Source organism: Azolla caroliniana, unplaced genomic scaffold, assembly GCF_043228905.1.
Source record: "Azolla caroliniana isolate FFs.n. ecotype wild unplaced genomic scaffold, voAzoCaro1.0.p SCAF_11, whole genome shotgun sequence".
Taxonomy (NCBI): Eukaryota; Viridiplantae; Streptophyta; class Polypodiopsida; order Salviniales; family Salviniaceae; genus Azolla; species Azolla caroliniana.
This window is the reverse complement of record NW_028230446.1, coordinates 20,499,426-20,510,542: the sequence shown is the minus strand read 5'-3', so window position 1 is coordinate 20,510,542 and position 11,117 is coordinate 20,499,426.

Below are 11,117 nucleotides of genomic sequence, written 5' to 3'. Positions count from 1 at the left end.
CATGTATATATGTATATGTATATGTATATGTATATGTATGTGTATAATGTATATGTATACATGTATATATATATATGTGTGTAGCTACATAAAAAGAAAAAGAGATAGACTAAGTCAAGTCAAGAATTTTGTTTGTTTAATATGAATGTGTGTGTGTGTGTGTGTGTGTGTGTGTGTGTGTTAGTAAAAAAAAGAGAGAGAAGAGAAGGCCCCACAAACCTTTTTGGTAGAGTCTAGGGTCCTTTTGACTCTTATGAGTTGCAGACCTAAGGAGGCTTCCTACTCACCTTCTTCTTCTTCTCCATGGTTTGCTTGGAACCCCCCCAAACCATTGTACTTGCCTTTTTGACCCATTTATGTGTCATGTTCCTTAGAGTTCGGGGAAAAATCTATGTCTTCTTGTAAGGAAGCAAGCCAAAGTCCGAGACATAGCAAGTGGCACATTAGTCAAGGAAGGATTGCTGCTTTAAAGTTGAAATAAAATGTCCAAGGCCTAAAAATGTATGGGGCAAATCTTAAGTTTTTACACATAGAGTCACCTAGTTGAGGGCCATTCCAAGTGGCATATTAGTCAAGGAAAGATCGCCACTTTAAAGTGGAAAGAAAAGCACAAGGCCTAAATGTATGGGGACTCAGTCGTAGTGGACTTTTTATCCTCAAGTAGTTTAAAAATAACACAAATTTGGATTTTATTTTTTTATTATCCTAGTAGTCTTTTTTTTTGTAAGTTAGCTTTATCCACAAGCACCATAATTGTAGCTACTAAAACTGAAATGGTGCTTATACAGTCAAATGTAAGATTAAAGTTTTGTACTAGAGCCGAAAAACTAATTTTAGTTCTACTTTTAGCTTGCAAATTCTACATTGGGAATATCCACCTTAAGAATAGCGTGGCACCAAGTTAGTCATAGTCACACATGTGGCATCAGAATTACCCAAAAGTGACACATTTTACCAACAAAATGACAATTTTATAGCGCAATAAATAGCTCACCATGGCAAAGAATCAAAATATTATGGATATGTCACTTAATTGATAAGGTTTATTAGGGGAAACCCTAATGCAAATGTATCGAAAGGTATGAAACAACTAGGTGCATGGAATGGCTCAATTTGTAATGTAGATGTTTGACAATGACAATAAGTTTAGAGCCAAGTGCGTGGCATGACTTACCAATAAGGTGATACAAGAGACAAATATAAAGTGCATGTGTGCACACGTGTTTGAGCGACAAGTTACAATAAATTTCGAATATTCAGGTTCTCCTTTTGTGATCCCTTCACATTTGTTGTGTCTCTCAGTAGTGCCATTGGTGAACATACTTCTCTACTATTATTCAAATCTTTCTAATCGGGCATGTTGTGATGTTTTCACTTTTCAATTTCTCATTAATAATGAGAGCAATTGTTAGAGACAAATAGCTTGTATTATTGACGTTGAAGATCAAATATCACGTATAACCCAGAGTATAACATTTTCACTCATTATGTGTGAAGTCGAGAAGTGGTTCTTGAAGTTCACAATTTTCTCAGCTATTGGGGATATGGCATAATCAGGGCATTATTGGAATGCATTTGTCCTTGATGCTTAAGATGGACTTCCAAGCATATTTTCACAAACAATCTAGGTTGTTACGGGTTAGCCTTCAAGTTGTTAGCCTTTTATCATCGTTTGTTCGTGTTAAGAATGTCTTCCATAAATGTAGGGTGAAAAACAAAGATGATTGTTTCATTAGATTGTTAACTAAGTCAACAGTGAACTACCTTTATGAACGTGTTCGATAAACTGGTTGAAGCACGTTGATTTGTAAAGGCTTTGGCAAGTAAAGTAAACTATACTCGTGTGTGCATCAAGTTGTTTGTCATTGGTGGTTATATATATACTAAATAAATTCCATTGGTAGTTATATATTAAATATTTACTTGATATCGAAGATTCTCTAAAAAACATGGTTCTCATGATCTACTTCAATATCGAATAGAGAGGATGTATAATGTTGAATAGAGGTAATATATGTCATACCACCACCTCAGAGACTAGGCATACATCACGTCCAAGTAGCCAATAGATCACCCCCGAGGAAATACTTATCATTTAAGGGAGTGGGGTATAATTGGTGTTGTTTCGTATCATCTACAATAAGCCCAAATTTGACCCATAATATATCATAAAGAGAAAAACTTTGAGATAATCCTTCCATTTTCCTTTGAACCCCTAAAGACCCTACATTCTCATTATTTTAAACCAAATGTCTTTGACAAATTATTACATGATAGATTCATTCCTTTTCTCCTCTTTAAATGATGGATTTTATGAGACATTGAGCTCTTTAAATTGTATGTGTTGTTTAAGGGATTACATGATGGATTCATCCCCTTTTCCCCTCTTTTGAGGCGCAACCAAAACCAGTTGGGAAATAATGACGACAATCGAGGGAAATATAGAAAATAGGCATAAGTATTTCTTTGTTTTTTCCTATAAATATACACCTTTCTTGTACGAGGGGGAAATCAACTTTGATCTTGTAGTCACAAATATTAGTAATACTCTTCAAAAAGTCCGACTGATTTCCCAAATTTAAACATTTATATCTAGTTAGTTGGAAAACATGTGTATAATTGGAGAGGAGCTAAACGTAGCCATTATGGTGCTAATCATGTAATTTGATGTGAATCATTCTTACTGTGATATTGATTACATGTGATAATTTGAAAATTAATTTGAAACATTATGAAGTCGATATATGGATGCTTACACATCCATTATATGATGGCTTCGTGAAGCCAATTAGGACTGAAAAGTTCTATTTCATTTATACCCAAGTGTATCTCTAAAATAATTTCCATGAATCATACTAGGACGTTTTGTTCTTGTGAATAGTTAGGTGGTGAGGGCAAGTATAAGTGTCGTCTTGAAAACTATATTACTTTTCATTGAGGGGGATAAATTTAGTATTTTCAACGTCACAAAAAATAATTTTGATATTATCCTTATTATGAAGAGTATTTTTTATTTTATTCCATTGATCTAATGCAATAAAATAATTTATGCTCGAAATTGGCACTAGTCGTTTTTCCTAGCTAGAGATTGAAAACCGATAAGAACGACGGTGAAGAGTATGCGCCACTCTCTGCCTACTCACACAATAAGTCCTCAAACATACAATCTTTATGTAGAATGGCAAAAGTCAAAACTAGCTAGAGTAGGGCCTATTGAGAAATGATATCTTAATGTCATAGAAGAGCCACTTTATCAATTATTGAAAGCTTCCATGAATGATAAAGTTGAAATAAATATGTAGAGGAGAGACAATAGATGACAAAGAGAATACTCCAATACTACCTTAATGTTGTTGTTCATCCGTCCAATAAATCAAGGGGAGCCACCATATCAATGACACATGAGAGTACACACAAATTAGACAAGAAGAAAACTTATTTGACAAGTAATGAGTTAAAACAACCTATGATTATGGAGCCTCCAAATGAGGGTGTGGGACTTAAAATTGTGCATTTTGTAGTAGCACATGAAGGGAAAAAGAGGTAAATAATTTGCAAGACCCTTATAATTACACTAGACCCCAATTTGTTATAGAGTCTGAGTGGAACTCTAACCTTAGGTATCTAGCTACAATTATTGTTTTCGGCTCATTGAAACTAGCGAGAACTTTCCATTACGTGTAGAAAAGGGTTCCTTAAGGCCTAAATTCAGACAACCACCAAGGCTTAACAAGTTTACCACAATGGTGCTCATGTGAGTTTCCCTCCCTCACTTGCAATGACATGAACACAACAGAGCTCCCTAGAGTGAGATGTTTGAATGATTGATCACACTCTCACTCTTAAATAAGATAAGGCCTAGACAAATAATTGATTGCATGCTACATTCTCCTTCTAATTACTCATATATCTCTGTCTTGTAGAGAAGTGGTATTGTCAAGGATAAAGTGTTACACAATCAAGATAATTAGTGATTGTGTGTTTGTGTGTGTGTGTGTGTGTGTGTGTGTGTGAGAGAGAGAGAGAGAGAGAGAGAGAGAGAGTGTACACAAGATAATGTCAAATTAAGAGAAATGCGGGATGATAATATATGATTAATCAACACTAGAATGATACTAAATACACGACAAGAGTTGGTTTATATACTACATTCTAAGGCTATTTATATCAAATCATAAACCAATCTATCATGATGGCAGTGTGAGTGGAATAACAAGAGTTAACAATTCCATTCATATTACTATACATTTTATACAAGGGAGGGCTTTCATACATATTCTCCAATGGGCGTGTTCTTAGACAAGGTGTGTGGTTGAGCTTGACATCTCAACATGCCCCTTCAAGTTCAATTATGTCACACAATCATTTGGACAATGAACAATTTCTTACTCCCATGCCTACACTCCCCCTCTTGTTGGACAAATCCACAAGGCAAGTTTGAACAAGTTTGGACAACACCAATTTGATCTGAAGGGGAGAGAGCACCAAGCACCAAATTTGTGAAATCTAAGAATGGGCGAATGATCAATCATGTTCAATGCCTTCTCCTTATATAGGGCCTTATATGGCCATTGGGGCTAGCCAAGGGGGGCTAGCCATGGGGACTACATGTTGGGACTAACCATTGGGGTGTGCTTGTTGGGACTAGGACTAGTTTGTCTCGTTAGTCCTAGTCAATTTTTGGATAGTCCGCAAGATGTGACAAATTGAGGGCACCACACTAAAGTGAGTCATATCTAGCATATCTAACTAGTAACCTATACTTTGTCCAAATAAAGTAAACAAAATCTCACTTTCCCATTCGGATTAGAAAATACAATCCAATGTATAATCCATGTTATACATAAACCACATAAATGGAGAGTTGAAACAAAAAATAACCTTAAATGAATAAGTATATACCTAATTCTAAACGAACAACATATGGCCTTTTTCACATTCGAATATATAGCTAAAAGCACATCACAACCAATATATCGAAGTTGAAATAGAACCCCACCCGACCCAATAATAGCAAAAATAGAAAATGTTGAAAAGGCCTCCCACGATAATATAACTTGACCACAACAATATCAAATGCCTGAATGAGCAAATAAAACAATATCACATGTCGTTCAATTAAGGATATTATATGTGTTAGGAAACAAGTCCCTTCGGATGGGAAGAGGAGCACGACTCTAAGAAAAGGAGAGCTGAATCGATTGACAGCAACTCGGCTTAGGCCGATAGGCCGAAAAATCAAACCAATTGTTCGATTCGGGCGTGGCTGAAAAATCAAATCCAAATCGATTCGGCCAATAACTGAATCAGTTGAAGCCGACTTGGGCCTATATCTGTAAATAGAGTTAATGAGCCCTCGTGGGCTATATTTGTAAATAGCCATGAATGTTGTATTAGTATACATACACCTAGAGCAATCATTATGTGGTAGTGAGGATCATTGTCTTATAGTTGTTGAAATAGCTATAGTTGGTAGTTGCCTCAATAACTAAGTGTGTGTGAGAGAGTGAGAGTTGTAACTCAGTTGTCGTTTGTTAGACAAAAGAGAGCCCAAGGTCATTGCCTTAAAGCTTCTAGTTGTACTCCTCCTACCTTAGTGATTCTGTTCGGAGTTTGTGGATTCCTACAGTTTTTCCCTTTCGGGTTTTCCACGTTAAAATATTGTGTCTTAGTACTTGAGTTGTCTGTTTTCCGTTTTTCTTGTCTTCTTGATCTTTGTACCCGCATATAATACACACACACACACACACACACACACACACACACACACACACACACACATGTGCTAACCGGTTGTGGCCGTATCGATTCTCAACAAACTGATATCAAAGCGATGGACGAACATTTTGGTGGAATGTTCAAGTTAACCGGCTCCAACTATTTTGTGTGGAAGTCGAAGATGCAGGATATGCTAGTGTGCAAAGATCTATGGTTGTTGGTGCAATACGACAAGACTAAGCCATACAAGATTGATGCATCGACTTGGGAAGTAATGCATCTGAAGGGAGCAACATACATAAGGTGTTTTATAGACACGTGTCTATACAATAACTTTGATGAAGAGACGAGTGTCGATGTCCTCTAGAAGAAGATCAACATCATGTTCAAGAACACAAACGTCGTTAACAGAGTATCAGTCTTTCTGAAGATCGTGAGACTGAGGTATCAAGATGGCTCTAGCATGGCGGAGCACCTGAATGCTTTCCAAGGATTTATCAATCAGATGACCTCTCTAGAAATACCTCTTGTCAATGAGGTACTAACATTATTGTTGTTGGGATCCCTTCTGGACAGTTGGGAGAGGCTCGTTGTCACATTGGCCAACACCAAATCAGAAGGGAAGCATTTATCCGTAGAGATGGTGAAGTCAAGCTTACTAAATGAGGAAGCTCGTCGGAAGGACAGAGAGTCCATTACCGACCCAAAGGCCTTAATCATGGAAGGTGACACAAATCGGGGAAGAGGCCGAAATAGAAGTCCCTAGAACCGAGAGAACTCGGGGACGAGGTCTGTTAGGAATATGTCCCTCCTATGGGAGAAATCGACAGTCAATGTTTATGAGAGAAGTCGGCAGTCGAATAGAGACAAGCCAAACAATGGATGGTTGGTTGGATCGATCAACGAGTCGACGGGATTGTCGATTGCTCTACAAGAGATAGAGAGAGTTGACTACATCATGAATGCCCCAGGTCAAGGAGAAGGTCGACTAGTCGGATAGTTGACATGGAAGTCTGCTAGTTGGGCCGATTGGAAAATCGACATAAGAGTCTACTAGTCGAATGATTGACTGCGATTAAATAATAGTAATAATAATAATAATGAAAGCTATGTTTGTAAATAGCCCATACTATGTATGAGTATCAATACACCTAGGACAAACATAGTGTTAGCGGGGTGTGGTGCAGAACATAACGAAGTGTTTTCTATACTAAGTGTAATAGAGAGTTTAAGACAGAGAGATGCCAGAGCGCTCGACCGATAGCGGTGGCACAATTTAGTGGAACTTAGCGGGGTATTCTCCGAGTTTCAAAGATTTGTGTATTTTGTTGTTTTTTCTGTTTACCATGTGAATACTTCAGCACACCTTTCTCATCTACACATTCTCCACAAACTGGTATCAGAGCGTGAAGTGCAGAAATGGAAGGAGGCGTGAGCGGCTTTCCAAGTATGATAGTCCTAAACTCACATAACTACTCTGACTGGAAGATCAAAATGGAATATCTTCTCATTGTCAAATATATGTACGAGCCTATCGACAGAGAAGAAATACCCATAGGGGTATTAAAGTCTGAATGGAAACTCCTGAACAGGAAGGCGGTGGCCACCATCAGATAGTGCGTAGATGTGAGGGGTTGCCTATTTTGCGTATGAGAGGTATACCACTTAGTCTAGAGTTCTTACCGTTTTAGGGTTAGTGTTTTGTTTAAGGTTTTCCTTATTCATCTTTGGTTAGGGTTTTCTCATAGTCGTTTGGTGCGGCCCATGCGGCCACCATTGTTGTAATCATTCGTTTGTTTTAATATATCTTGTTGAGTATCTTACCTCCGCCGATCTCTCCTTCTATGTGGTGATCTTATTATTTCTTCTTCTCTTGAGCTAAGCCTCCATATCATATCTTATTCTTTCTCCTCTACTCCCTAGTCCAAGACCCCCGTGATCCCGCCCCTTCTACACTCACGTGCGTAACAACGCGACATCTTTGGTGAACCCGACGTGAAGGGCGGCAAGGGAGCATGGAGATGGAAGAAGACTTGGACTTCTAGGAGATGATGGCAAAGATCATGATGGAAGCCGGACGGAAGATGGCGAAGCAAGATGCGACTAAACAAGCCGTCGAAAGGATGGTCGATCGAGTCGGCCGGTTTAATGGAATGAGGTCCCAAAATTTTTGGGAGCCTACAAGGCCGAGATGGCGAAAGGGGGTGTAGACGAGGCGATGCGGCTAGAGTAAATTCCTCGAGTGGCGGCCGTATCGGTGCACAAGGAGGTCAAGGAGCTACGAGAAGCTCACGAGTCGTGGGTGTCCTTGGAGGGAGCCCTATTGGAAGCATACGGGTATGCGAAATCGGAGGGGCGAGGTCGGCATGAGTTGGACCGATGGGTGGCATCAATGGAACGCCATCAGAGCGCGATGGATGCATTCCGAGAGTTTGAGCATTGTTTCTCTCAACTCTCGGAGCGAGATCGAAGATTGGTGGGGGCGGACAAAGTCCTCCTATTTTTGAAGACGATCCATCAAGAGGAGAGGATGGACATCTTATTCGAGCTTCAAGATGATTATGGAACGCATGGTCTTGTTGGGTATGTGAGGAAGAGTGGGAAACACACAAGAAGCTCAAAGAAAGAAGCACTCACACAAGGAAGGCAATGGCTGGAATAGCTCTCTATTGATGAATGTTCCAAAAAAAAATAGGAGCTGAAATATATATCCCTAAGTACTAAGTACCACCACTTATGAGTGACTCATGTATGTGGTAACATGGGGAAAAAACCTCTAGCCAGCACTAGAGTAAAAAGTGCCCATGTATAGGGAAAATGGTTCACATCAAAGCTACTAGAGGAACACGCAAGTGTAACAAACCCCCCTGGAGCGAATGATGTGAACATGTACAAGGAGTGACAGATCAGCCCCCACAAGGCAATAAGCCTAAAGCTTTGCGAAAAGCTTCAAACTTTTCTCGTGGAAGAGCTTTGGTGAATATGTCTGCCACGTTATCTTGTGTAGGCACATATACCAAATCAATATCTCCTGCATGAAAGCGCTCTCTCACATAGTGATAATGCACCTCAATGTGTTTGGTCCGTGCATGAAATACAGGATTTCGTGCAACAGCCAATGCACTCTGACTATCTGTGAGAATACGTGTAGCAACTTCAATCTCCATGCAAAGATCCATCAAAAGGCGTCTTAGCCATATACACTCCACTGTAGCTGTGAAAACTGCCCTGTACTCAGCTTCACAACTTGATGTCGCCACTGTAGGTTGCTTTTTACTCAACCAAGATATACATGAGTTTCCAAAGAAAAAGCAATTACCACTAGTGGACACGCGAGTATCATAACAACCAGCCCAATCACTATCTGTAAAAGCATGCAAGCATGGCTGAGTATCTCTGCCATAAAAGAGACCCAAGCTCAAAGTGCCTCTAAGATATCTGAACACACGTTTCACTGCTTGCCAATGCTTAGTGCCAGGGCTATGCATGAATCGACTCAATTGGGAGACTGCATACTGTATATCCGGCCTTGTATTGCATGCATATATAAGACATCCCACAGCTTGTTGATAAAGAGAAGTATCAAACGCATCACTAGAATCCTCAACAGAGAACCTAAATCCTGTCTCCACAGGTGTATAAACCGGCTTGCAATCCTCAAAGTCAAAACGCTGAAGTAGTTTTTCAACATACTTTCCTTGATGCATAAACATTCCCCCCTCAACGGATACAAACTGGATGCCAAGATAGTAGCTCAAAAGACCAAGATAAGTGACTTCAAAAGTATGCTGCAAATCAGCCATAAGAAAATCGAGTTTTGCATCACATGACCCAGTCAAGAGTATGTCATCAACATAAAGAACGAGCACTAGAAGATCAGCCCCATCTTTGCGTACATAAAGTGTGCTTTCAATCGGACTACATGTGAAGCCAAGAGAAATCAAGTGCTTATGGATTTTTTCATACCATGCACGCGGAGCTTGCTTGAGACCATACAAGGCCTTATGCAAGCGACAAACCATATGCTCTTTCTCTTTCGTAGCAAATCCAGGAGGTTGCTTCACATAAACCTCTTCTTGCAAATCACCATTTAAAAAGGCTGTTTTTATGTCCAATTGATGCATTTTCCAACCTCTTTGGGCAGCCAATGCAACCATGGTACGAATGGTAGTCATGCGTGAAGTAGGTGCAAAAGTTTCCTCATAATCAATGCCATATTGTTGGGCATATCCTTTGGCAACCAATCTAGCTTTGTAGCGATCAATACTACCATCGGGCTTTCGTTTAATCTTGTAAACCCACCTAGTACCAATCACATTCTTTCCTTTTGGCAATTCACATAACTCCCAAGTACCATTTTTATGAATGGAATCCATTTCTGATTGCATAGCACTCATCCAATGTGGATCATCACATGCATCTTCAAAAGTAAGTGGCTCCTCATTACATGCTATTGCAACAATAGAATAATCCACAAAATTACCTGATGCATGGCGAGAGCTTGATCTTGTTTTACCAAGTAAAGGTGCACTCAATTTGCTATCTTGCAAAGTTTGTTTCAGCCACCTCGGCATAGTTTGTGACCTCTCGATAGCCATACGTTCATTATGTAATACATCTTCAACATGTACATCATGCGTGGGCTGAATTTCATGCTCATTTTCAGCCACATTTGGTTGGACATTTCGTGCATTTTCAACACTTATTTGCTGGAAATTTTTATCCCTTTGAGACTCACTTGGCTGGTCTACATGTCCATGGTCAAGCGCAACACTTTGGAACAAAGGCATGAGTGTATCAAACACATCTTGTGAGCTAACTGTTGGTTGTTTTTTGCATTCAAGAAAAGGGAAAGCTGAATTTTCAGCAAATACTACATCTCGACTCACAATAATTGTGTCCGTCAATGGATGATACAAACGATATCCCTTACTTTCCGCACTATAACCAACAAATATGCATTTCTTTGCCTTGTCATCAAGTTTGTGACGTTGTTGTGATGGCACAAGAGCATATGCCAAACAACCGAACACACGCATATGACTAACCATAGGTTTATGTCCATTCCAAGCCTCATATGGCGTAATGACTCTCAACGCTTTTGTAGGGCAACGATTCAACACATAATTTGCACACATAACCGCTTCCATCCAAAACTTGTTAGGAAGATGCTTTCCTTTAACCATACATCGTGCCATCTCTAAGAGTGTTCTATTTTTGCGTTCTGCAACACCATTTTGTTGAGGTGTATATGGCACCGTACATTGATGTAAAATACCTCTTTCACAAAGAAAAGAATTAAACTCATGTGACATATATTCGCCACCACGATCCGTGCGTAGAGTCAAGAGCTTATTTGCGGAAAAAATTTCAGCCATAGCTAAAAATGATTTGAAGCA